Here is a 26,020-nt window from a genome sequence, read left to right as displayed (position 1 = left end):
TACCGTAGGACTCTTTTTCCCTTAGAGAAATGAAAATGTGCATGCATACTTGTCTGTGATGGTGTTATATTATCTGCCGCTCTATCCAAAGGCAGGAGGGAAAAAGTTAGATTTGGGAGTGCACATTTTTCTTTGAAGGACTTACTTTTCACTTTCTCCAAAGCTCATACCCTTCCTAGTGGAATAAGGGAGGTGCATCTTGTGATATTTCCTGTGGGTGTGAGAGGGCAGAGGGTAAGAGCTGCTGAGAGGTTGGGGTGGGAACATTTTGACACATCTCCTCCCCACTGAGAATCCCTAAAGAAAAGTTGCAAAGTGGTGGCCTAGCAAACTTGGCTGCACGGCATTTGAAAGAAAGGGAAATTATCTTAGTTGCCAACATTGACAAACCAGGATATTTGCACACATATCTGAAGTTCTCGATTTTCTCAAAAAAAACTGTGGAGATGGCTACATGGAGCCTACATTCTGTCATAGGATCGAGTGGCAGGAGCTGAGCAGCAAATGCATGCTTGACGAGGGGCACTTGCTCTCTAGGTGGCCTTGTCACCACCACTACCGTGTCTTGTATCGAATGCCATCAACTTCACTCTTACACATCACCCGCCTGGCTCCTGGGGACATCTGAGTGTGTGATCTCTGGGAGAATAGCTGGAGAGGGACATTGGAGGTTTGCAAATCCACTCATAGAATCACCAGCACTGTATCTCGGAAACAAAAAGAATTTGACACGTGCTTATTGAATTGATGTGACTTTGAATCTTTGGATTAGAAAAGGGTGCAGCAGAAGGATTGTAGTCTTGCACGATAGCAGTGATTGTATAGCTATAGTTAAAGATAGATACGGACCTTGATTTAGTTCAAGTACAAGAAGTGTCTGTCACATATTCCCAACATATTGAGAATACACTTTCTGGGATTTAAGTGCCTAGTGATTTTATCAGGCAAGCTTCTAAGAAATGACACATACTTCACAATCACCCATCCTGTAAAAGAGAGCCAGAGAATTGCACATACAGTGTTGACTCCTTTCCAGTTTGTTCAGTATGAGCCATTTGGAGAGAAATAGTCTACTCTCTTTTCTTTTACCTTAAACTGCCTGCTACATATAATAACATTCTATCTTTGAACATAAAGCACTAAAATTTTTAGCTGTAATTGTCTGGTATCTCAGGGTCTGTGTCTTAGGGAACATAGTGAATATTCATTCCTAAGATCGAAACTAAAAAGAGGCTAGTATTTTGGAAATAAAGACGATGAAATTATACACACACACACACACACACACACACACACATTTGGTTAAATCTGAATGAGAAGAAATTGACGGCATTTAAAATATTGCAGGGTTGGGGCGCCTGGGTGGCGCAGCCGGTTAAGCGTCCGACTTCAGCCAAGTCACGATCTCGCGGTCCGTGAGTTCGAGCCCCGCATCAGGCTCTGGGCTGATGGCTCAGAGCCTGGAGCCTGTTTCCGATTCTGTGTCTCCCTCTCTCTCTGCCCCTCCCCCGTTCATACTCTGTCTCTCTCTGTCCCAAAAATAAATAAACGTTGAAAAAAAAATTAAAATATTGCAGGGTTATTTTGAAGATTAACGAAAGAATGCATGGAAAACACATAGCAGTCTGACATCTAAAGTGTCCAGTAAATGTTAGCTATTGTTGTAGATAATCATTTAATAGTTGATCGCAGCTGATTAGCTTTATCTGAAAAGAACATGTTTTGAGCACTGTATTATCAAGATGTTAGGAATGATTTAGTTTTGCTCATTGACTAGTGTCACTCCAGTTTAATTTTCGAGTCTGAGCACAGGACCCAAGAACCCCTAGGACATGAAGAGTCTTCCTGCTGCTGCTAGTGAAGCACCAACAGCCAGGACAGCGTAAGTAGCTGGTAGTGCCTCAGTTTGGTCATTGCTTCCCACTAAGCCACTAACCTGGGCATCTTCCAACAAGACATAATTTATCACAGAAAATAAAAGACAACATTAAGTGCATTAAAATAAGCCCTGGGGTGCCTGGATGGCTCAGTCGGTGAAGCGCCTGACTCTTGATTTTCACTGGCCATGATCTCACGGTTGTGGGATCGAGCCCTGTGTCCCGCTCTGGGCTGACAGCACAGAATTTGCCTGGGACTCTCTCTCTGCCTCTCCCCCGCTTGCATGCTCTCTCTAGCTCTTTCTCTCTCTCTGTCTCTCAAAATAAATAAATAAACATTAAAAAAAGAGCTCTGAGACTTTTTTGGGGCGGTATGGAAGATTGTTTTATAGGCAATTTCTGCACCTTCCTCTCCCGATACCCACTCCCATTCCACCTTAACTGTGTCAAGAACACCATCCTGTCGCATATCTGCCTCGGGTATCTCTTCTCTTTAGGTCATCACCAATGCTCAGGAAAGCCTCTTGGTTTATTTCAATGAGCTGCACAATTTGATGCAATAGTGGTAGCTAAGATGGTTCCCTTTCAACCAAGTACTGATTTATAGCATAGACACCAAACGGATTATTTTTTAAATAACTTCTGCAAAGAAAATACTTCCTGTTCAAACAGTTGTGAGAAACATAATGTAATTTGTTTTTTCTTTTTCTTTCTTTCTTTCTTTTTTTTTTTGTGGGGGTGGATTAGCAAATAAACACACTGACTTCAAAGATTTCCATCTTGTTTTCATGGAACCTAAATGAGATTAGATGACTTGTGATTTATGTTACCACAATCTTCCGTTGCTTCCCACTTTAAATAAAAATATGGTTCTAATTAAAATCACATGAACTTGGTTTTTTAGCTTCTAAAAAATAAGATGGATGACTGGATTGCTACCAAGAGAGACACAGAGCATCCTCATAATATGAAGGCACATGGCCCCTGAGTTGCATGTCTGGCGTGTGCTTATGTCCACGCATTACAGCATAATAGCACATCCTCCATCGGAGTGGAAACAATAACAAAAGTTACAACCACAAACAACTACCATACTGACGCTTACATGACCTTTTGTACTTTGTGAACTACTTTCACTCGCATTTTTGTCTTATTTGGGCCTTACAGCAGCCTGGTGGGACAGGTGCATGGGTGCTGTTGCTTCCATTTATGATAGGGAAACTAAGGCTCAGAAGTTGAAGGTACTTGCTCAGGAGTGCAACTAATACCTGGCACAGTGAGAACACACACCAATGTCTTGTGAATTGAAACCCAGTGTTACAACTCAGTAATGTCCACTACCGTTTTCTGGGGTCCAAAATAGAAGTTTGATTTTGGCAACACCTGTTTCTATCAGAACTTTTACACATGCTCACAGGCTGTTCTCTCTTCCTGAACTGCTCCTTCCCAGATCATTGGACTCCTCTTCCGAGAGGATCTGCCTAAAAGAGCACCACACCCACCTCATCATCTAGGGTTGCTGAAACAACATACCATGAACCGAATGGTGGAAACAATAAAGATTTATTGTCTCACAGTCCTGGAGGCTTAAAGTCCAAAATCAGGTGAGGCTCCTGAGAGGGGTGGGGTTCTTCCAGAACCCTGGATGGGAGCTGGGCTCCTCCCTGGCGGGTAGAGTTGATTCCTTGGAGGGGAGGATCTGTTTCAGGCTCCTCCCCTTAGTGTATCGATGGCCATCTTCATCTTCCTGTGACACCCGCCCTATATGCGTGTCTGTGTGTCCAAATTTCTTTTTTTTATAAGGACACCAGTGTTATTGCAAGTAGGTCCATTCTAACAGTCTCACTTTAACTTGATTACCTCTTATCTCTAAATGAGGTCACATTCTGAGGCACTGGGGGTTAGGGCTTCAACATACGAATGCAGGGGGAGGATGGGGGGGCACAATTCAATGCATAATACCTGCCTCTTTTATAGTCATGCCACTGTCCATCCCTAATTCTCTTGCTACTCATCTCAGCTAATGGCATCACCATTTACCCAGCGGCTTAGGCAAACTATTCACAATTCTCCCTTATCTCCTGTTCACATCTAATTCATCAGGGAGTTTTATCAGCCTTACCTACCTTCAGAATATTGCCTGAACTGAAACTCCCCACCACTATGGTCTTCTTAGTGCAAACCGCTGTTCTCCTGCTTGGACTACTGTCACTGTTCATTCCCAGTGCCCCCCAGTGCCCACTCAGAATCTATTTTCTGCACAGCAGCAAGTGTGATCTCATTAAAACCTAAGTTTTGTTATGACACTCTCTGTTCAGAACAGTGAATTTAGAATGAGGTCTAAACTCTTTGCCATGGATTTGGGGCTTGATATTTAAAATGCGTTCTGGGCACCAGCAGTATCAGCGTCATGTGGGAACTTGTTAGACAGACAGGATCTTGGGGCTGATACTGCAGACTTTCTGAATCAAAATGGTATTTTAGGGGCACCTGGGTGGCTCAGTCGGTTGAGCACCAGCTTCGGCTCAGGTCACGATCTCACGGTCCATGAGTTCGAGCCCCGCGTCGGGCTCTGTGCTGACCGCCCAGAGCCCGGAGCCTGTTTCGGATTCTGTGTCTCCTTCTCTCTCTGACCCTCCCCTGTTCATGCTCTGTCTCTCTCTGTCTCAAAAATAAATAAACGTTAAAAAAAAATTTTAAAAATGGTATTTTAACCATATGTTCAGGTGATTTGTGTGCATTTTAAAGTTTGAGAAACACTGGCCTAGAGAACCTTGTAGAATGCCCTCCCACCTGTGTGTCTTTGAACTCAGCTCCTTTCTGCTGCTCTCACTCTTGTCCAGTCATTCCAGGTAACCTTCTGGCTCTTCCCCACCCTTTGCAGCTCTCTCTCTGCCTGGAATGCCTTCTTAGAGACTATCCTACTTGAAAAAGCTACCCCCGCCCCACAGTGTGTTACTCTGCCTTTGTTTCCTGCATAGTCTTTATCACTACCTGAAACTGTATGGGTTTACATAATTTGTATTTATTTCAACCACTGAAATGTAAACTTCATGAGATCAGAGATCTTATTTTATTCACTGCTGTTTCCTCTTCGGCAGAGGAGAATGGCTGGCATGTAGTAGGTTCTCAATAAGTATTTGCTGAGAAATAAATGCGTGCAGTTTTGGTACAAGCTAGATCTTATTTATTTATTTATTTATTTTGCGCTGACTCGATTAATCATTTTCTCTAGTAAAACACTCTTAGGCCACTGTTGACTGTGGCATGGCATTTTACTAGCTCACCTCTCTTCATAATTTCCCCACTTGTGTTGTGTTTCCTTCCTTTCTCCTCCCATTTTCCTCCTTCTGCACTGGAACAGCCATGGGGTTCTTTTCCATGACACAGGACATTAAAAATGTCCAGGAGTGATGCAACAGGCAATTTCTACTAAACTTTCCAAAGCAACATGAAGTAATGTAGGCTTAATAATGATTCTATTATACAGCAGGTACTGGCTAGAGCTTCTGGACTTGAAGCTTTTGATATCAAAGAAGATTTAAAAACTGCAACTTAAGTGTAAAATTTTGGCAATAAATTCAGCACAGATGGCTGCAACATTTCCAGCTTTGTTTACAAAATAGTGAACTTATCTCTTCATCTGTGAGACACTTTTGCTCTCTAATGAGCCAAGGAAGATTCTGAAATATGATGAAGTGTCAATGAGTTCTGATTACTTCTTCATTACAGGGAAGTCTTTTTTTCAAAACTGTCCCTAGAAAAATGAATATTTTAATATATGTATCTGATGAGTATTAAGAAACTCTTTTTAACTGAGATTCTGGAGTCATTTGTTTCGATATGAATTTGAATGTTTCAGAGTGGTCAAAAGCAAGCCTTTTTTTTCAAAAACCACAGCATTCTTGCCAAGTCTTCTCAAGAGAATACTTCCTCAGGAGTCATTAATTTTCTCTTTCCTTAGCTACCTTGGCTTAAGAATTTGCAGTGTGCCTTCAGGTCCAGTGCAAATGACACTGGCTCCCTTTTAGGTATCAGTCATGTCCTTTCTCCCATGACCTCTCATCTCCTTTCTATTCCAGTGTTCATTCTGCCAAAAGCTTTCCTACAGCGTCTGTGTGTATTTTCGGGAATGAAGACAAGCCAAACTGCGCAGTCTAATAAAAAATTAAGCATCGCTGCTTTTCAAAAATGTCACATATGGACACAGACCCTAAAAGATTAATCAGGACATTTAATCCAGGAGTATCGGCTGAGCAAATTTGCTACTGTTGTCTGCGAGCAGACAGTTTGTTACTTCTGATCCCAGGTCACAGGGTTTAAGACTTACCCTGTCAGAGCATTATCCTGGTTTTTCTCTTTCTTTCTTTCTTTCTTTCTTTCTTTCTTTCTTTCTTTCTTTCTTTCTTTCTTCTTTCGTCTCTTTCTCTTAAAGTTTATTTATTTATTTTGAGAGAGACAGACAGAGAGAGAGCGTGTGGGGAGGGGGCAGAGAGAGAGAGGGAGTGAGAGAATCCCAAGCAGGCTCTGCGCTGTCAGCACAGAGCCTGATGCGGGGCTCAAACTCATGAACCATGAGATCGTGACCTGAGCTGAGATCAAGACTTGGATGCTTAACCGACTGAGCCACCCAGGCGCCCTTATCCTGGTTTGGTGCAAGCTGATATTTTGGTGATAGCAATTCCATTCAGTTAGTCATGTTTCACCAAAGGCAATCTACAGAAAAAGCAAGTTCATTCAGCTGCCATGGTTTCTAGGTAAAAAGTAACCATACTTTTCATTTGCCTTACGCTGGCCTAGATTGTTGTGTTTTTTTTCCCCGTGTGCTTCACTCATCTTACCTTATTTTATCTTCAAAGTTATAAGCAATGTAAAGTAGGAATTATTAGGGGGTTGCCGAGCACATTTGATGAAGAATTTGAGACAGAGAGAGATGGTGAAACAGCTTTTAGGAGAAGAGGCGGGACATGAAATCAGGCCTCCGACGCTCAATTGAATCTTTGCATTAGAGAGTTTTCTGCAACTCCAGGGGGCAGTATTCACATTCTAGTCTAGGTCAATGGCACAGGGGCGTTGTGTGTGCACAACCTTCCAACAGTCCAACGTCCCCGCTGTTTGCCATAAGACGCTTGGATCCTGCTTAACTGTTAATATTTGCAAACAGTTTTTAAGATGATAGAAAAGGGAGACATTTCCCTTTCTTTTGCTTTTTAGTGAAACTGGTTTCCTGAGTAGACCATCAACTATGATTCTAAGCTACCAATTAGGAAAAGAGTCAAAGAGGGAAGCACTGAAACAGAGACAGTCCCCTCTATTAAAATTAAACAGCAACAAAAAAGGCCTCTCTGAAGACAAATAAAGTAAATAAGAACATTCTAAGGACAGGAAACATTTTAAATATGAGATTGCCAATCACCTTTCCTTTCTAAATCTTAACCACTTTAGAGTGATACTTCCCCCAGTTTGATTTTCTAAGTTAGATGAACATTAACAGTATCATTTATCTGGAACCTATGTAACATATGGCATTAAATCTGCTTATTGTTATTTCCCCAGATACATCCTTCCAGCACCCATTTCCGGACAACGCGAATATACTTCTCTAGCACCACAATGCAAGCACTCTTTTCTTGTTTAGTTAATTTGAAAAATGAACATAATGTATCCAGTATTTTAAAACATGACACCAATGCTCAAAAATTTCCGATGGCTCCTCATCTCTTGCAGAATAAACCCGGAGTCCTTGCAATGACTCATGTGATCTGGCTCCCAGGACCTCTCAGCTCCTCCTCCTTCTCATTCCTGGGCTTTGGAACACTTGTCTTCCTCTGCTCCTTGGGTCCTCCCGCTCACGCCTGCTTCAAAGCTTTGGCACGTCCTATTCTTCCTACATAGGACAGAGCCTGGCTTATGCTCCCCTTCTCAGGGAAAACTTTGGCTGTTCTAGCTAACATCTGCACCCCCACCCCTCCCTTACTAACATTACTCCATTCCTCATAGGCACCCCTGCTTTATTTCTCTCTTAGTAGAATGTGTTCCTTTAAATTGTCACCTTTAAAATAATGTGGGTGCCTGGGGGGCTCAGTTGGTTGTGTCTGACTTTTGCTCAGGTCACGATATCACGATTAGTGGGTTCGAGCCCCCCATCGGGCTCTGTGCTGACAGAGTGGAGCCCAGAGCCTGCTTCAGATTCTGTGTCTCCCTCTCTCTCTCTGCTCCTCCCTGGCTCGCACTTTCTCTCTCTCTCTCAAAAATAAATAAGCATTAAAGAAATAAAATAATGTAGTCTATAACTTACCTATTTGTATTGTTTACTGTCCATCCCCTCTGCTCCCATGTCCCACTAAAATCTAAACTCCACGAGGGCAGGGATTTTCTGTTTTATTCACTGCTGTTTTTCTGCTATCTAGTAAAGGAGTGTATACAGTTGGTAAGTACTCAATAACCTATTTTTGTTGGGTGAATCAGCATTACCATATCATGTAGCCATAGGATATTATATGATGTGAACTCTGGATTAACCAGGCTCATTTTATAAGCAAATATCAGACAAAAAATATTTTCCTTCTTTTGTCATTAATTTGTAACTGTACATTAGAAATCTTGGTATTCAACACTGCTCTTTGTAATGACAATGCTTATGGATACAATGTCAAGGCTATATATTTTAGGGAAGCCACTGAATTTCCTTCCAGTAGAGGGTTTACTTTAAAAATAGACTCAGAAAAAGTGTTTTATTTGAAAAACAGATGGATTGCTGAAGGGGTCACAACACATTTAAATTTTCCTGTGAGAAAACAATAAACTGGATGATAGAGCCCAAACAAAGGCTTGCCTGTCTCTTAATTCTCAGGAAAAGTTCTCCAGCAGGGTCCTGTCCCTGAACAACCTCTTAGAGCCTCTCCAGAGTGCACCAGACTACAACTGCACACTGCTTTTTCCCAGTTCTTTTTATGTAGCTTTAAAGTTCTTCCCTTTTAAAAAAAAAATTATTTATTTTGAGAGAGAGAGAATGTGTGTGTAAGCATGGGAGGGACAGAGAGAGAGGGAGAGAGAGAGAATCCCAAGCAGGCTCCATGCTATCAGCACAGAACCCAACGTGAGTCTCAAACTCACAAACCGTGAGATCATGACCTGAGCTGAAACCAAGAGTTTCACCACCCAGACGCCCCAAGGTTCTTTCCTTTTTTAAGTTATGAGCAGGTCTGCCCTCTCTCCTCATTCCCTCCTTCCTTGCCTGTCTCCCTCCTTCCCTCCTTCCTTCCTTCCTTCCTTCCTAAACAAACTTTTTTAAAGGAACATTTTTAGGTTCACAGCAAAACTGCGCAGAAAGTGTAGAGATTTCTCATGTATCTTCTGCCCCTACATGTGCACAGACCTTTCTATTATCAACATCTCCCTCCAGAGTGGTACATTTTGTGACAACTGATGAACCAACATGGACAGATTATCAGCAAAGTTCCAAGTTTATATCAGGGCTTACTCACATTCTGTGAGTTTGGACAAATGTATAATTACATGTATCCACCATTATAGTATCATATAGAGCAATTTCACTGCTGAAGGTCCTTCATTTTTAATTTTTTTCTACTCTAAAAGGAACAAATACATGCTCATGGTAGGAAAACTGTAAAATACAGAAATATATGATGAATCAAGTAAATTTTTTCTCTACCACTAAAAATTATATACATACACAGTTATATACAACCATACATATTTGGAAAAACACAGTATGTATGTAATTCTGTATATAGTTTTATGTCAGCAGTATCTTCCTATATTTGAGACAGACTTTAGGACATGTAGAGCCATTAAACATTTCTCCTTGTTTCTTCTCTGAATACCGAACTGCATGCACACCTTTATTCACTTAGACAAAAACCTTGTGCTTTTGGGGTCCCTGCTGAGAAGAAAGGAATAATATAGAGACCATGAACATGGAAAGGTGCAATTGTCTTCTGTTTGCTTGCCTAATGAAAGTTACAAATTCTTCTGGTATAATTGAAATACCTCTTAATAACAGCTTGGTTGGTGGTGGCGGGGGTTCTCTGAGATAGAGGCAGAGACAGGCTCTTAACAATTTGCCTGTTAAAATTTTGAGGACCTAAGGAAGTTCCACAGGGTTTTGTTCCATATTATTTCATAACATTTGTATAATGAGCCCTCACCCATCCCTGGTGCAACAGACTGAGCATGTTTGTTCTGGAAGACTTCCATTTGCTGGGGAACCACAAACCTCAGTTACTTGACTTTCATATTGTTTTGCAACTTCTGTGCTATTTCATGGGCTTTTAGCTGTGACACAAGGCACAGGATTGCTGGGATTACACGCAATCTGCAAAGGGAGCGGCTGATCTCAGAAAGTCCATTTGTTTTGGGGGAAAGTAACTTTGTGACAGATAATTTAATAAAAGCCACAACTCATTCCCAAGATGTAGCAACCCAAATACTGGCTACCTCAAGGCGCAGTTCCAGATTACGAACACCTCCTCCAGTAGGTCCGCTTCACGGCTGGAACAAGTTCTCAAAGTTTTGACACTTGTCTGATGTAGGTTTTAGTATAGCAAACAAGCAATAAGAAACAAGCTTTGTACCCTTAGAAATCAGAAAAACAACCTAAAATCTCTCTCATTATAAAACTAATAATTACCCTTTGCTGAACACTTGGAAGATACAGAGAGACAAAAAGAAGGAAATAAAGATTATGCATGATCCCACCATTCACGAAGTCAAAAACATCTTGAGTTTGGGGAAGTTATAATCCTGTCATTGCACTCAATTCTGATACTGGCTAATGATGACTTTTCTAGCTCCACCTGGAAATACCCAAAATGAGAGCAACTGATAAAAAGGGAAAATGAAAATACTTTGCTGACTCACTCCTAAAGCATTTGTCAATAAAATCCACAAAAACTTGTGAGGATTAGATTTACAATCACTCTGCTCTGTGATTTATAGAATCACTATGCTAGTGACTATTGATATGCCAGGATTAGACACCTTAACTGTAATTTTCCTATTATAAGTTCATATCTATAACCTGAGGCCTTTAAAAAGTTGGTTAATTTGGGGGCGCCTGGGTGGCTCGGTCGGTTAAGTATCTGACTCTTGGTTTTGGCTCAGGTCACAGTTTCAGGGTCATGAGATTGAGCCCCACGCTAGGCTGAGTGCTGGGTGTGGAGACTGCTTGCGATTCTCTCTCTCCCTCTCCCCTGCTAGTGTGTCCACTCTCTCTGTCTCTAAAAGTAAGTAAGTAAGTAAATAAATAAATAAAATTGGTTAATTTTGTATTTTGCATAAAAGAAAAAAAATGGAAGTTAATTAGCTCAACACAAAAGAGTTTTTATTTACGAACCAGGGTTTTGTTTATAGTTCCACTGTGGGTGGGGAATATGTATTAGGATCACTTGTGGGATACTTATTTCCAAGTGTTCAGCAAAAAATAGCTGCTGGTTTGGTTTATGCAACAAACTCCAGTTCTTTAATATTCGTTGTTAATCAACAAATACAGTATACATGTTTTACTACTACCATTGTCAACCTAATGACTTGTTTACATAAATGATACATGATCTCATTAAAGGCTATTGCATGAAATGTTGTTTGTATGGAGTGGAATGATGAATTATGTATTCTAACTTTTACTCAAAGATTATTATCAAGTGTTAATTTATTTATTGGGCTACCATACACAATTGGTGGGAGGGTGAATTGGTACAGCCACTTCGGAAAACAATTTGGTGGAATCAGTTAAAGCTGAACATATAATACCCTATTCTAATTATACTAGAAGTTGTAACTTTAGGTTAATACTTAAGTGAAGATGTGTATATCTGTGCACAAAAAGATGCATAAGAGTGTTCACAGCAGTATCATTTTTAACAGTCCAAAACTAGAGATTATTTGTAACAGTTCAAACTGGGTAAATGTTCATTACCACTAAAATTGATAAATAAATAAATTGCCACCCCCCCCCCCCCCCCACACACACACAAGAATACTCTACTGCAATGGTCAGCAGTCTTTTTCTGTAATACGGTAGGTTTGGGGCAATCGTATGGTCTTTTTTCATAGTTACTGAATCATAGTTATTGAACTGTGCCAATGTAATATGAAAACAGCTATAGACAATATAATAATGAATGGGCATAGCTATGTTCTAATCAAACTTTATTTACACAAACAGTTGACAGGTCAGATTTAGCCCCTGGTCAATTTATTGACCTCTTCTCTATAACAAAAGAAACAAGAAAAGAATGAACTGTAGCTATGCGCAACAGCATGGATGAATCTCATAGACAATGTTGATTTAAAGAAGGTAGGCAGAAAGTAGAAAATGCTCTGTGATTCTATTCATGTTAATTTCAAAATTAGGGGATAGTGATAGAAGTCAGTGAGTCAGTATGGAATCTTTGGGAAGTAATGTGTGGGAGGAGGTATGAGGAAAACTATATTGATCTGTTCGGTTTTACATGGATGTACTAACTTTGTAAGAATTCGTTAAGGTGTAAAAATAGGATGCTCATCAGAATTTAAGTTGTATTTCAATAAAAAAGTAAGAAACAATTTTCTATCTAAATAAACCAATAGCTAAATAGACTAATAGCAGGAGAATTAGAAGTGCCAATAAATATGCAAGCTGCAATTTCAATTGTTGAGGGATATCAGGCTATTGATAAATATAAACTTAGATACATGTACACCATATTAGTTCCTATTTACTAATGTTAAAGACACTAATTTAAAACTTGCTCTTCTAAAGATAATATTTCAATCCAATTTTCCAAGAAGTTTTCCCTACAGGGAAGTAAAGAAAATAGGCATGCACAGTCACACTGTTGTCTTGATTTTTGTTTTTAAATAGACTATGTTTCCATTTTCAGCAGTACTATTGCCAAAAAATTGTAGGTAGGGAAAAAATCCTTTACTACATTGAATGGCCTAAAAGTTTACATGATTCTGTGCGCTCTCATATCTGAAATCTGGCCCTGAACTTCTGGGCTCCAGGCACGTGGACTAGGCTAGGAGAAGAAGTCTTCTCCTACTTGACCTTCAAAGCTCTTCCCAACTTTAAAGTCCTATGAAAGCAATATCTGAAAGAACTAAGTCCCTTCAAATATTGAGAGAGATATGCTTAAGACCAGGTTCCAAATGTCTGCTAAATTAACTGAATCACGGTCGTGGTCGCTCACCTACTGTTACCCACAGTCATCTTGGCATTTTATTAGTCAACCATCTTATAAACATAATTCATGAAAGACGACTTTCAATGATTCAAAAAGTGAAAGCAGATGGACTAAGCTATCTTTCACACAGACTGCCTAGTGGAGTTAATTATTATTAACAAACTTATTCTATAATGAATGCAGTAATTCAGGGATAAGATGCTGAACTTTACCTAAGAAATGTGGAAAATGTATTTTTGAATTCAGTACGTACTTCCAAAATGTTCAACTATTTTTTACAAATATTTAACTGTTTAAAGAAGTGAGAAATATTGAAATGCATTTTCTTTTTTTTTTTTAAATTTTTTTTTCAACATTTATTTATTTTGGGGACAGAGAGAGACAGAGCATGAACGGGGGAGGGGCAGAGAGAGAGGGAGACACAGAATCGGAAACAGGCTCCAGGCTCTGAGCCATCAGCCCAGAGCCTGACGCGGGGCTCGAACTCCCGGACCGCGAGATCGTGACCTGGCTGAAGTCGGACGCTTAACCGACTGCGCCACCCAGGCGCCCCTGAAATGCATTTTCTTGACACTGTAATATACATTTTAGAAAGTAGATCAGCATGGTAACTCTTTTCATAGATTTAGTACATATTGTAAAATTCTTAGATTTGTAGTATGTGGCTATCATTGAACAATAAAAATACTGTTCACCAATCTTACAGAAGTCTACATCCTATTAGCATTTCTGGATTTATTTTCTTATATTTAGGAATGTGAGGGCCTCTTTCAGAATGAAACCTCCAATTTTCTACTGTTCCACATAGAATGAGAGACTTCAGAATCTAGAATTTAGGTAAAGAGAAACAGATAATGTTACTATCTCATTAAGTTGCAAGTCGTAAAATTTTAAGAATATTCACTGTAAGCCAAATGTATTAAATTCATATGTGATCGACTATCTTAAAGTAGGAAAAGGCAAATTCTTTGCATTTGTTTATTATGATATATAACCTATTTTAGATTTGCCTTTGAGATCAGTAATTCTTATAATGTCCAAGCCAGGGTCACAAAATTAAAGACTTGCATTAATTTGTCAGATATGAAAGTTTTGGGCTTATGGAAACTGAGCTTTCTAGACTACTAGTTAGCCGTCTCTTTGGAAAAGGTCTCTTGGCAAGTAAATAAGTATTTTTTGGTAATTAGATGACAAAGAAATGTTGTAGTTCAAAGAAGGAATTGATACAATTGGAGCAAATATTTATTTTTTCAATATTTTAAAACTACCTTTTTGTGCTTTTATAATCTACAAACTTTTATACTATACATAACTTTGAAAATTTTTATATTTTGTGCATGTTTATAATCTATACACATTAGAAAACATTATAAACTTATAACATTATAAATAAGACTGGTTATTTATTTTTGAGAGAGAGAGAGAGAGAGAGAGAGAGAGAGCATGAGCAGGGGAGGGGCAGAGAGAGAGATGGAGACACAGAATCTGAAACAAGCTCCAGGCTCCTAGCTGTCAGCACAGAGCTCCAAGTAGGGGTCGAACTTACGATCCAGGAGGTCATGACCTGAGCTGCAGTCGGACACTTAACTGACTGAGCCACCCAGGTACTTCCACATTGGGATGTCTTAAGCCACCCTGAATAGCAAGGCTACATGAATAATTTGTTTAAAAATGTATAAATTCACAATGAAATACAATTATAATCTGTATTCATTTCAATAAAAAGTCCAACATTGTTTGGGAGTCAACCAGAAATGACACCTTTTCTGGAACATTATAAAAACACAGTTTGATGTACACAAGGATCCCTAGGTGAACTCATTCTGAGAGCAAAAAGCCTTTAAATAAAATTTGTAACTGAGGGAAATGAACCACTACAGTGGCTCCGGGGGTGGCTGAAGAGGCCAGGGGCGGCCCAGCTCAGGAGACAATGGTACCGTCAGATCTCAAATGGCTTAGCGCCTCTGGTCTCCTTGACAATAGGGAGTTGGATGTGGAGTCATCTCCTTTTAGGCCAAGATAGGTCAAGAAAGACTCCCCTTGAGGCACCTTGGGGTCAGAGGAGAAGGTTTGGGGCAAACACGAAACATTAAATTTTTCTTATACCTTCATTAGGAATTATTTTTGTGCTCTTTTGGAGTTTGGGGCCAATGCTGGTTGCTAGGAATACAAAGATCAATAAGATGGAGACCTACTCCCTTGGAATATGCATGCTAGATGAAAAAAAAATGGAGAAATAATTCAACATTTACAGGATGAGAGAGAGGATCTTGTGAATTAGGGTCAAGGAAAGCAGCTCTGTGCAGGTTACCTTGACTGGCCATCGAAAGAGAAGACCCCTAAGGAGAAAAGGGAAGGCAGGGTGCTCTTGAACAGGAGGCAGTCACTTTTCTGAAATGTGCGTTTCGAACACACTGTGTTTTCAACATTTTTTAATTTGTATAGATTGGCGTTGGTGTTTTACTTCATCGAGTTTAACATCAGAACTGCTTTGGAATTCCCTTTGATCTGTCTCTAGTCAGTTCTTTCTTCTTTCCTACATTAATTTCAAACCTTTATCTACCTCTTCATGCTGCCTCCTCTATTCTTCTCCTTATTCTCTCCAAGATATCACGCTTTCTTCTTAACAAAAGGGAGGCAATTAGATGGAGATATCAATTTCTGCCCATCTCTCCACCCTTACTCTTCCTTGTCCACTGTCACTGCCTTTTCTCTGTGGCAGTGGGAGGGGTTTTCCAGCTCACAATTACTTCCTTTCTCTTCAGAAACATTCAGCCACTTCCTCTACTTGCTCTTTTTTCTCTGAATTGAAACATTCTCAAATCTTTCCCATCTTAAGAACTCCTTCCAGACCATCATTATTTTTCACCTTCTTTTCTCAGATAAATTTCTTGATAGACTAGTGCCCCTCCTTGGTTCTCTGCTCGTTGTCTGTGCACCCCCCCCCCCCATCTTTGACCTTCTACTAGTTATACTCTTGCTGATGGTTCAGGTTGCTAAGTCCAACGAATGCCTTTTAATCTCGATCGCATTTGACTTCTACTGTACTTCACATTTTCATCGATCTTCCTTTTGAATCTCTCTCTTCATGGCTAAGATGATACCATTCTCTCTTGTTTTCCTTCTGTCTCTCTGCTCACTCCTTAATCTCCAACCTATTTAAGCTTCTTTAGATTCCTCTTGCTCAAGTTCAACCCTTTGGTATGTTGCTTCCAAGCATTCCAAGGTGCACATTCACCTTCCTCCTCACCTCCTCATATCATCACTGATATGTTGTCACTAATGCCTTCTCCCAGATCACTGTTCTGAGCTCCAGACTCCCTACTATCTCTGAGAGTTCCTTCAGCATCTCAAATTGGCTGTGTCCAAAATTTAACTCATTTCCCATGGTTGCAAATCTGATTTTCATGCACTTTCTACTGGGGAAGGTTGTCTGGGGAAGGGTGAAACAGCACCTCTAAATAATGTTCCTATAGTCAATCCATTATAAAGTTCCACCATCCCCTTTCAAAGTCTCCTGAATTTTGTGCCTCCTGTCCTCCTTGATGTTGTCTCAGTTTGGGCAGGACTCATCATTTCTCATCTGATTATTATTGCAATTTCCTAAACTGACCTCTTTTTCTCCAGTCATATCCTCCTCCAGGGCATTCTCTAGTTAACCAGCTCGGTCTAAAACATGTATCTCACATTGTAGCTCTGCTTGAACATCCTTAAATGATTCTTTGTCCTGTTATAGAACCATTCAATCTGCCTCACCTTCCTTTCCACATTGATTATCTTATCATTTCTTTGTTCTTTAAAAAATTTTTTTATAATGTTTATTTATTTTTGACAGAGAGAGAGAGAGAGAGAGAGAGAGCATGAGTAGGGGAGGGGCAGAGAGAGAGGGAGACACAGAATCCGAAGCAGGCTCCAGTCTCTGAGAGGTCAGCACAGAGCCTGACGTGGGGCTCAAACTCATGGACCATGAGACCATGACCTGAGCTGAAGTCAGACGCTCAACCGACTAAGCCACCCAGGCACCCCCATCATTTCTTTACTCTTACTCTATTCTTCAGGAGTAATGACTTAGAGTTTTTCTTTTCAGTCATATTAAGCTTTTTGAAACTGCTGCTCCTTCTTCCTAGAAATGCCAATGGCTTTTCCAGCAGGCTGCCCCTTCCCAGCCTCACAGGTCTGTCTGCTGCTTCTCTCTGACACTCAGTTCCTTTTCACCTCTTGTGTAGGTCTTTCTGACACCACTCCACCCTCCCTTTCCACAAGACCTTGGCCCATCCTTCTTATGATCTAGCATGCTATGTTGTTTTTGTCTACGTAGTTCCTACTAGATGGGAAGCTTCTTGAGGGCAGAAACCAGAACCTCCTTCCATGTCTTCCACTCCTACCCTGGCATGCCTTATGTATCTATAAATATTTGTTGATTGAACAATTTTTTGAAGTGTAGCTTTGTATGAAGGGTCTCTTCCTTCAGAGAGAAAAGGAAACTAACACAAGACTGACACTTCTATCACTTGGGGATTTATAGCTTCAGTTCTGACAGAATGACCTCTGCCTGTGTTGTTATTAGCAGCTAGCTCTTATCTGAGCCCTGGCTCCCTGCTGCATTCAAAAGCGTGGTGTTTTGTTGCCTTGGAAATGCTGCTGCATTCCACAGAAAGCAACTGTGAAACTAGGAGACTTATTTTTCTCAAGCAAGGCAATAACGACTTCCAAAGAAAAAATTTTAAAGTCAGTAAGACAATGTAGAAAAACTTTTAAATCATAAACCTCAGGGTAAAATGATTTTCTATATATTCCTGTAAACATAGAGAAGACAAAATAACAGCCCTCCTCCTGTTTTCTCAACACAATGTTCCATCTGCAGAGGAATAAACTCTCATGATGAGGATTCTACCTTGCTCATTAGATCAACTTTCATAGTATCCCCAGCAGAGGGTTGAGCATAGGTAGTGCTCAGGAAATATTTGTTAATTACCTGATTTCTAGGCTAGGTCCTAACTGCCTGTTTGTAGAGAACTACACAGTTATCATCCTGTAACCTCGAGTAATATGCTTGGGAAACTGCCAGTTAGTTCATGTAGGAGCTTACCCATGCCTTAGCTGAGGTAGCAGATGGTTTTAAATGCTATACCAACCAGGTTTTGATACATCTGGGTCATGCCCTGCAGGTGATTTTGCTGTTCTCATAAATGTATCAACATGTATCCATTCAGTAAATGTTGGGTTCTCATATAGGCTAGGTGGCCAAACACCGTCCCAGATGCTGGACACCCAGCAGTGAATAAAACTAAGTCTTGCTGTCATGATATTTACATTCTATGTGGTGGGGTGATGCTGGGACATAGTAATTAACAAACAGACAGAAATATAAAATACATCATTTGCTGAGAAGTGCAATGAAAAGTAAAATAAGGCAGATCCTGAGTAAGTGATTGGGATAATGCCCCCACGCCTTTTCTTGGAAATATCCAGATTTCAATTTGCCCTCTTTTAAAAGTTAGGAAATCTCATACATGAGCATACATATAGGAAGAGTGAATTGATTTGTCCATTTGTCCACATGATATGAAGTGCTTCAAAAGTGTAAGTTAAAATTAATTCAAATTTCTATGGCATTTTAATCTTGATAAATCAGTTAAGCAACTTGAAAACTTTTGTTTTTAAAAAAGCCCTTCACTTCTAAGGTCAAGTACACATAAAATAGCTCTCACCATAGTCTTTCTTTAATAACCTATGAGGATAATATGCTTATTTCTAGATTGCAAACATGCATTTGAAAATATCTGTTCACTTTAACCAAATTGAGATAGTTCAATATTCTCAGTATATCAAATATACTGCATATACAAAATACTGCATATGTCAGTTTGCATCTACAAAATACTACTAATAGCAAATGAAATGCAGGTACTTCAAACAAATTACTTATTAGTATTTAATAAAAATAATGTTATATTTCTAGTAGTTCTAAAAGTTTATAGAATGCTTTAATATTGTGTTCTCTGATCCTCAACAAACCTGATAACATACATAATAATACTGTTATTATTACTTATTATTCCATTTTAGAGAAGAGTAAACTGATATTTATAGCCTTTAAGTGACTGGTGTATAGTCACAGAGTTTTTAGCTGGTACCAAATCTTTAAATACCCTGTTCTTTCTACTACACCACAGTGGCCTACTTTGATATCAAATATTTGACAGATTGTGTATTAATTTTAAGAAAAATATTTATGAACCTCAAAGTTGTCTACATACAAAAATCATGAGCTGATGCCAGTGAAAAGCAAAATATATCAAAAATTACCCATGCTATTAGAGGACAAATTTCTGAAAAGTGAAAAAAAAAACCTTTTAACAATTTTCTCCAGTATAAAAGATTACAATGTTGTTTTACTTCTTAAATAAAATACTATAATATTTAATATCAATGGGAAAAGTTTAAGATGAAAAAAATCGAATCTAGAATTCAGGTCATCAGATTCAAATAGTTATTGAGTTAAAATTATTTAATTTCATAAGTATCTGATGAATGGCTGTTTTTTTTAAAAAAAAATTTTTTTTTAACATTTATTCATTTTTGAGACAGAGAGAGACAGAGCGTGAATGGGGGAAGGTCAGAGAGAGAGGGAGACACAGAATCTGAAACAGGCTCTAGGCTCTGAGCTGTCAGCACAGAGCCCGATGCGGGGCTTGAACTCACGGACCGCGAGATCATGACCTGAGCCGAAGTCGGACGCTTAACCGACTGAGCCACCCAGGCGCCCCTGAATGGCTGTTCTTAACAGCTGTCAAGTAGAAACTAGTTTACAGAGTATTCTCTAAAATTCTATAATTGAAAAAATACTCTCTAAATAAAAGAGATCAGGACTCTCTCTTATCTGATACTTCTCTCTTTTTAGAGTCAATGACAACAGTCAAACTGCCCATAATAAGGCCCCCAATTCCTTTTCAATTTATTCTTCCATCATCCATGTGGTCTGAAACACTTCCTGCTCCCTCCGACTCCCCAGCTTTCTTTTATCTGGACTTTTGAATATGGCCATGCATCCACCTAGAATGCTGCCATTTTCTCAGCCCCTGCATATCTAAGTCTACAGGCCTTCATATCCCAACTGTATACACTTCCCCCATTTTTTGAAGTCCCAACATACTTTTTATAATAATAATAATAATAATTATTATTATTACTGTTTCATGTGTCATCTCAAGCTGGTGCTGCAGATTTGGGGGTTCAGGGATTGAGTCTCTTCCTGGACTGTTAAACCCTCCAAGGACAAGACACATGTCCCATTGGGTGTGTATTCCTAGTGCCCAGGACAATACCTTGCATGTAGCAGGTATTCAATGCATATCTGTTGACTGAAAATTGAATGAATACCTTTGAGTTACTACACAATTTAAAAAAATTTTTTAAGTTTATTTATTTTGAGAGAGAGAGAGAGAGAGCAAGAGAGAGCAGGGGAGGGCCAGAGGGAGAGGGAGTGAGAGAACCCCAACCAGTCTCTGCACTGTCAGCACAGAGCCCAATGCAGGGCTCGAACTCATGAAACCATGAGATCATGCATGACCTGAGCTGAAACCAAGAGTCAGACGCTTAACCAATTGAACCACTCAGGCGCCCCAGAGTTACTACACAGTTCTGAAGAATGCGTTTGATACTTTTAGAAATTGTTCTCGCCTTTATATAATGTGTCAGCTTTTCAGTTGCTTTTCTAAACACTATTAATGTCATCAGTAAATAACTTATTATTTATGTTTTATTATCAGTTTGTTTATTTTCAATTGTTTATTATTTATTTACCAATTTATTGATGCATAAACAATATTTAGGACATTACAGCAGGCAAAGTCTCCTCACAGAACATTTTATTCTGTCACCAGTACAACCCCTGGGCTAGGAAGAACAGATGTTTTAATTTCTACTTTGCAGAAAAAATTATAAATTAAAGCCTAAAAGACAAAACATTTTATATGAGTACACAGTTAATTTTTTGGTAGTATGACTAGAAAGCAAGTCTCTCTGTTTATGTTGAATGCTAATGAAACATTGATTTTGTGGTATTTTCTTGCTTTAAGACTGTAAATCTCTTTAACTGATTTCTAATAAACTTCAACAAAAAACCACGGCAGGTAAAAACAAGTGCATATTTTACATTCAATGACGAAGCACCAATCACCATGAAAAAAATCATGCATGAAACAAAAGAAGGATCACTGAAAATTTCAAACCTTGAAAAATTATAAACTTAAACCTTGATAAAGAGGTTGGAGAAGTTGAGCCAACAAAATACCATAAGTTACAGATTAAAGAAAATGCAAGTCAAAACCACAATGAGATCTCACCTTACACTTGTCAGAATAGGTAAAATCAAAAGAGACAAAAAATAACAAAGGTTTGTGAGGATGTGGAGAAAAAGGAACCCTCATGCACTGTTGGTGGGAATGCAAACTAGGGCAGCCACTGTGGAAAACAGTAGGGAGGTTCCTCAAAAAACTAAAAATAGAAATACCATATGATCCGGTAATCCCACTACTGGCTATTTACCCAAAGAAAACAAAAATACTAATTTAAGAAGATATCTGCACCCCTGTTTATTAAAGCATTATTTACAATAGTCAAGATATGGAAGCAACCTAAATGTCCATTCACAGATGAATGCGTAAGGAAGATACAGTATACATACACAATGGAATATTATGCAGCCACAAAAAGAATGAAATTGTGTCATTTGCAACAACATGGATGGACCTACAGGATATTGCACTGAAATCAGTCAGACTAAGACAAACACCATATGATTTCACTCATATGTGGAATCTAAAAGACACAGCAAATGAAGAAGCAAACAAACAAAAAGCAGAATCAGACCTATAAATACAGAGAACAAACTGATCCTTGCCAGAGGCAGGGGGTGGAGGATGGACAAAATAGGTGAAGGGGCCTGGGAGATGAAGGCTTCAAGTTTCGGAATGAATGAGTCATAGGAATAAAAGGCGCAGTCTGGGGAATAGAGTCAATCATATCGTAATAATGTTGTATGGTGACAGAGGGTAGCCACACTTGTGGAGAGTATAGCATAATGTATAGAGAAGTCGAATCACTGTGTTGAACACCCGAAGCTAATGTGACATTGTGTGTCAACTATACTCAAATAAAATAACTTAAAAAATTAGAACCACTCCCCTCACCCCACCCCCCCCTCCCCAAACCCCCCAACAAATTAAAGCTTACTATTTAAGAGAATCTCACTCTAGGAATAAGGAGAAAGAAGCAGTTGTAAGAGGCATCGAGTCTGATGGGGAATGCTTTTTTGAAAGTTTTTTTCCCCAAGATTTATCATTTCACAGAGTGAGGTTGGCAAGCGGACTAAGAAATGACTCAACATTGCTCACTTTATATAATTTTTTAAAATACTCTTGGTTCTTTGTGAATCAGTTTGATTCATTATATTTAAAAGGTCAAATCCTTTTAGTAACTCATCATCCTTCCTACATTACTCGTGCAATGAGAACTAATTTCTCCTCCACTTCTTTTTTCCTTTGGTATCAGTTCATTATACCTCATTAAGGTGCAAGTCTTGCTATATACCTTTTAATACAGTGATGTGCACTTCTGAGGTTAATCTGGGGTTGAAAGAAATCTCATGGCTAAATTTTTAAAAAAGGAGGGAGATGGGGGAAGTACAAGTTTTAAACATATGCCCTAAGGATGAAGGAAAGAAGAAAGCAACATTTATTACAATTTGGTGCTTAACTCAATTGCCCACATTTGCCCTCTCTGAGAGAATTCTACGGAACGAATACTTAATACTCAGTGCAGCCAGCCCTGCAGGACATCTTTTTTTACCTTCATATGCAGCACGAACCATTCCTCTGAATCCAGAAATGATTTCCCCATAAGACCTATACATGATAGTAGTTTGCTTCCACTTAAAACTGCATTGAATTCGTGTTTCAGAGTAACTCAAGGTGAATTTTGCACTGATGTCTCACTTAATGTAATAAGCCAGAAGCACGACTTTGGTGAGGATAACTTATTTATGGAAGTCGTGAGGTACACAGCTTAACACATATACTCTAAGTATCTGTCATAATGATCTGTGGACACACTACTGGAAGAGAAGGAACTATAAATGGTGTCCCTGGCTAGTGACCCTCTTCCAAATTCTGTCTCAACTGTGTGGAAACCAGATCACAGCTGGGAACTGGGCAGGCACCCCAAATCTGGCATGTGAGTGGGAAAAGAGAGGGGATTTTAAGGGTTAAACTGAGCCCAACTTCACCATTTAAAGCTGTGGGATGTCTCAGGTTGGCCTCCCTTAGGGAACTCAGTTCTGCGGTGGCAAAAAGATGAGAGATGAAGGTTTGGAAATGCAGACTTTATATCTTTGGTTTCCTTGTCTAGATATTTTGCTTTATTCATAAAAACATTATACATTACCTGCAAAAATATAAACTATACTCATGATTGGCAATACTTAGAAAAGTTAATAGCCCCTTAAAATATCAAAGAATATCCTTTACTGTTGGAGGTATAACGCTTTCTCAAGAAATGCTTTAAGAAGCCATAAGGGCATGATCGCAGGTTCCTTTCAAAGGAAGCAACAAATACTTCAGATGATGGTAAAGAGGTGTTTTGCTGTTGTGTGAATACAGATGCCCTTTCCTGATGAAATATGATATGGTCTCAGTTACAGGAGTTACATGTTAATAACTTGATTTTCTCTTTTTTTAAGGGAATAAACCATTTGATTTCACTTCTCCTCTTATTAACTTGTACAGTATTGCTGTGAACTGGCAGCCCATGGGCTTCAGGTGGACACCTGCTAATGGTGGGTTGATCCATGTGTATTGATATCCATAACAATTTTATTTTGGTATTCTCTTTCATCTAAGATTTCAAAGGACTGTGTAAATGTTTCAATTAAATTTTGTAGCAATCCTCTTAAACAGATAAGTAGGAAAAAGCCTAAGCCTTCTTAGATGTAAGCTCCTTGAAGGCACAATTTTCACTATGTGAATAAATCAAGGTCTCTAGACGTGGTATTATTTTTGACACCAAATAAATATTTACCATCTATTTTAAAGGTAAAATGCACCGTTGTTCTTCCTATTCCATCTTTATTTTTCCTGTGCCCCCAAAACTAACAAAAACTTCCATTCTTACAATTACTTTATACTATTTAGTTCCCTATCACTAAGAAAATAGAAATCTAATAAACTAATGAAATCTACAAGCTCGATAATATACTGCTATTGCCAAGGACATTTATATTTTGAAAGAGAGATCATGCCTTAATTTGCTTAGGATAAATGATCTAAGATGTTTAGGATAGACTCCACCTCTCACATATTTAATCGTTTAATTAATTATAATTGTTATGACAGTAAAAGTAATAGAGAACTGATTAATGTAAGTCTATTTCTAATTTTTGAATGTTGCATAATGTGGCAGATTCACTGGGATACACTTCGTGGCCAGGAATGTCTTCTGGCAGCAGTATAAACCATTCCATATAATCCAGAAGAGATGGGAAGATAATTGGCCTTACTTTAAGTGAGAACAAGTCTATAGGCAGTAGAAAACAGTCTATTGCTGTCCCTGTCGTAGCTATAAACGAAACAGGTAACTCACAGAGAAACCAGGACAAAGGAAAATTCAGGCAAAATAGATGATGTGCTCATGTGCTTAAAATCACTAGAAGTTAAAAAAATGATTAAAATTACTAGATTAGGTAGAAGCCATAATCATACAATATCTTAATGGTATTAAGGTACCTTATTTAACCATTTGCCTCAATTATTATTAACTATAAAATGAGGATAACACTAGCACAAACTTCATTTTATTATTGTGAAAATTAAATAAGTTAATTGATGAATAGATTTGGTGTGGTAATGAAATGTTTTCCCAAATCTAAGGTTGGGACATAATGGCTGGACAAAGGGATTTTTTTCTGCTTATCTATCTATCTATCTATCTACCTACCTATCTATATCTATCAGCATTTTTGAGGCATAAAGGATAGGAATACTGGATGTTTGAAATGGTTGTATGGATGCTATGCTATGTTCATTGTTATGCACTATTCATTTGACAATGGATGGGTTACTTGATGGTTACCATCTTAATTAAAATGAAAACACATAGGAACTGCAACAGGTTTAAAACACTAGCACAAGAAAATGAGGATCATAAGACTAGGAAAATATGGTGTCTGTTTTTGTTTGTTGTTTTTTTGTTTTTGTATTTTTGGCTTGTTTTTCAAGTCATGAGCAATCCTTGGTTATTATTACCTGATTATCTTGGATTATACATTACCAAGACCTTCCTATGCCTCTATCTTGCTGACTGCTTTTGAGTCATCTCACCAATAAGCTAGATGCCAATATTTGAATTAGCCAGAGAAAATGGAAGAAGCTAAAATGAATACTTTTGTTCTTTGCTAATCAGTGTTGTTCAAAGTTGGAATGGACAGGGTAAAATTTTGGTGAAAGTCAAATTTAAGGATTATTTTTATTTGTCTAAGCTACTGTTTTTTGTCCTATTTCAATAATTAACTGAAAGTTAATTGGACAGAGTTTAGTGATTGAAATAAGATCTAAACACTGTACCTAAAGCTTTACATTTTAAAAATGTTCACGTCACGATTTGGACTATTTCTCACTTTGAGGTTAAGTGCATCACTTATATTCTCTGTACTAGTTTACTAACCTATAAAATGAAGAAAATAATATCCACTTCATTTCTTACTGGAATATTATATATTAAGAGTTTGTGAAAGGCATTGATGATACATCATCCTACAAGAACAAATTATTTTTCATTACAGTGTTGTAATTTTATTACAAATGCATTGTGGGTAACTGTAGATTAGTTCACATTTATAGTTCTCCCAGGCACTGTAAGAGCTTTGTGCTGTGATAGAAATTCTTCATAGTTTACTTA

General features: G+C 38.6%; 1 protein-coding gene across 2 annotated transcripts in view; it reads right to left on the bottom strand.

The window, feature by feature from the left end:
* Positions 1-26,020, bottom strand: part of PDE7B (phosphodiesterase 7B) — a 326,358-nt gene that overhangs the window by 189,709 nt on the left and 110,629 nt on the right. The gene's annotated exons all lie outside the window — the stretch shown is intronic.

Source organism: Prionailurus bengalensis, chromosome B2 (genome assembly GCF_016509475.1).
Source record: "Prionailurus bengalensis isolate Pbe53 chromosome B2, Fcat_Pben_1.1_paternal_pri, whole genome shotgun sequence".
In the NCBI taxonomy this organism is placed as follows: Eukaryota; Metazoa; Chordata; class Mammalia; order Carnivora; family Felidae; genus Prionailurus; species Prionailurus bengalensis.
The sequence above is the reverse complement of the archived record's forward strand: the minus strand, read 5'-3'. Positions and strand labels throughout refer to the sequence as shown.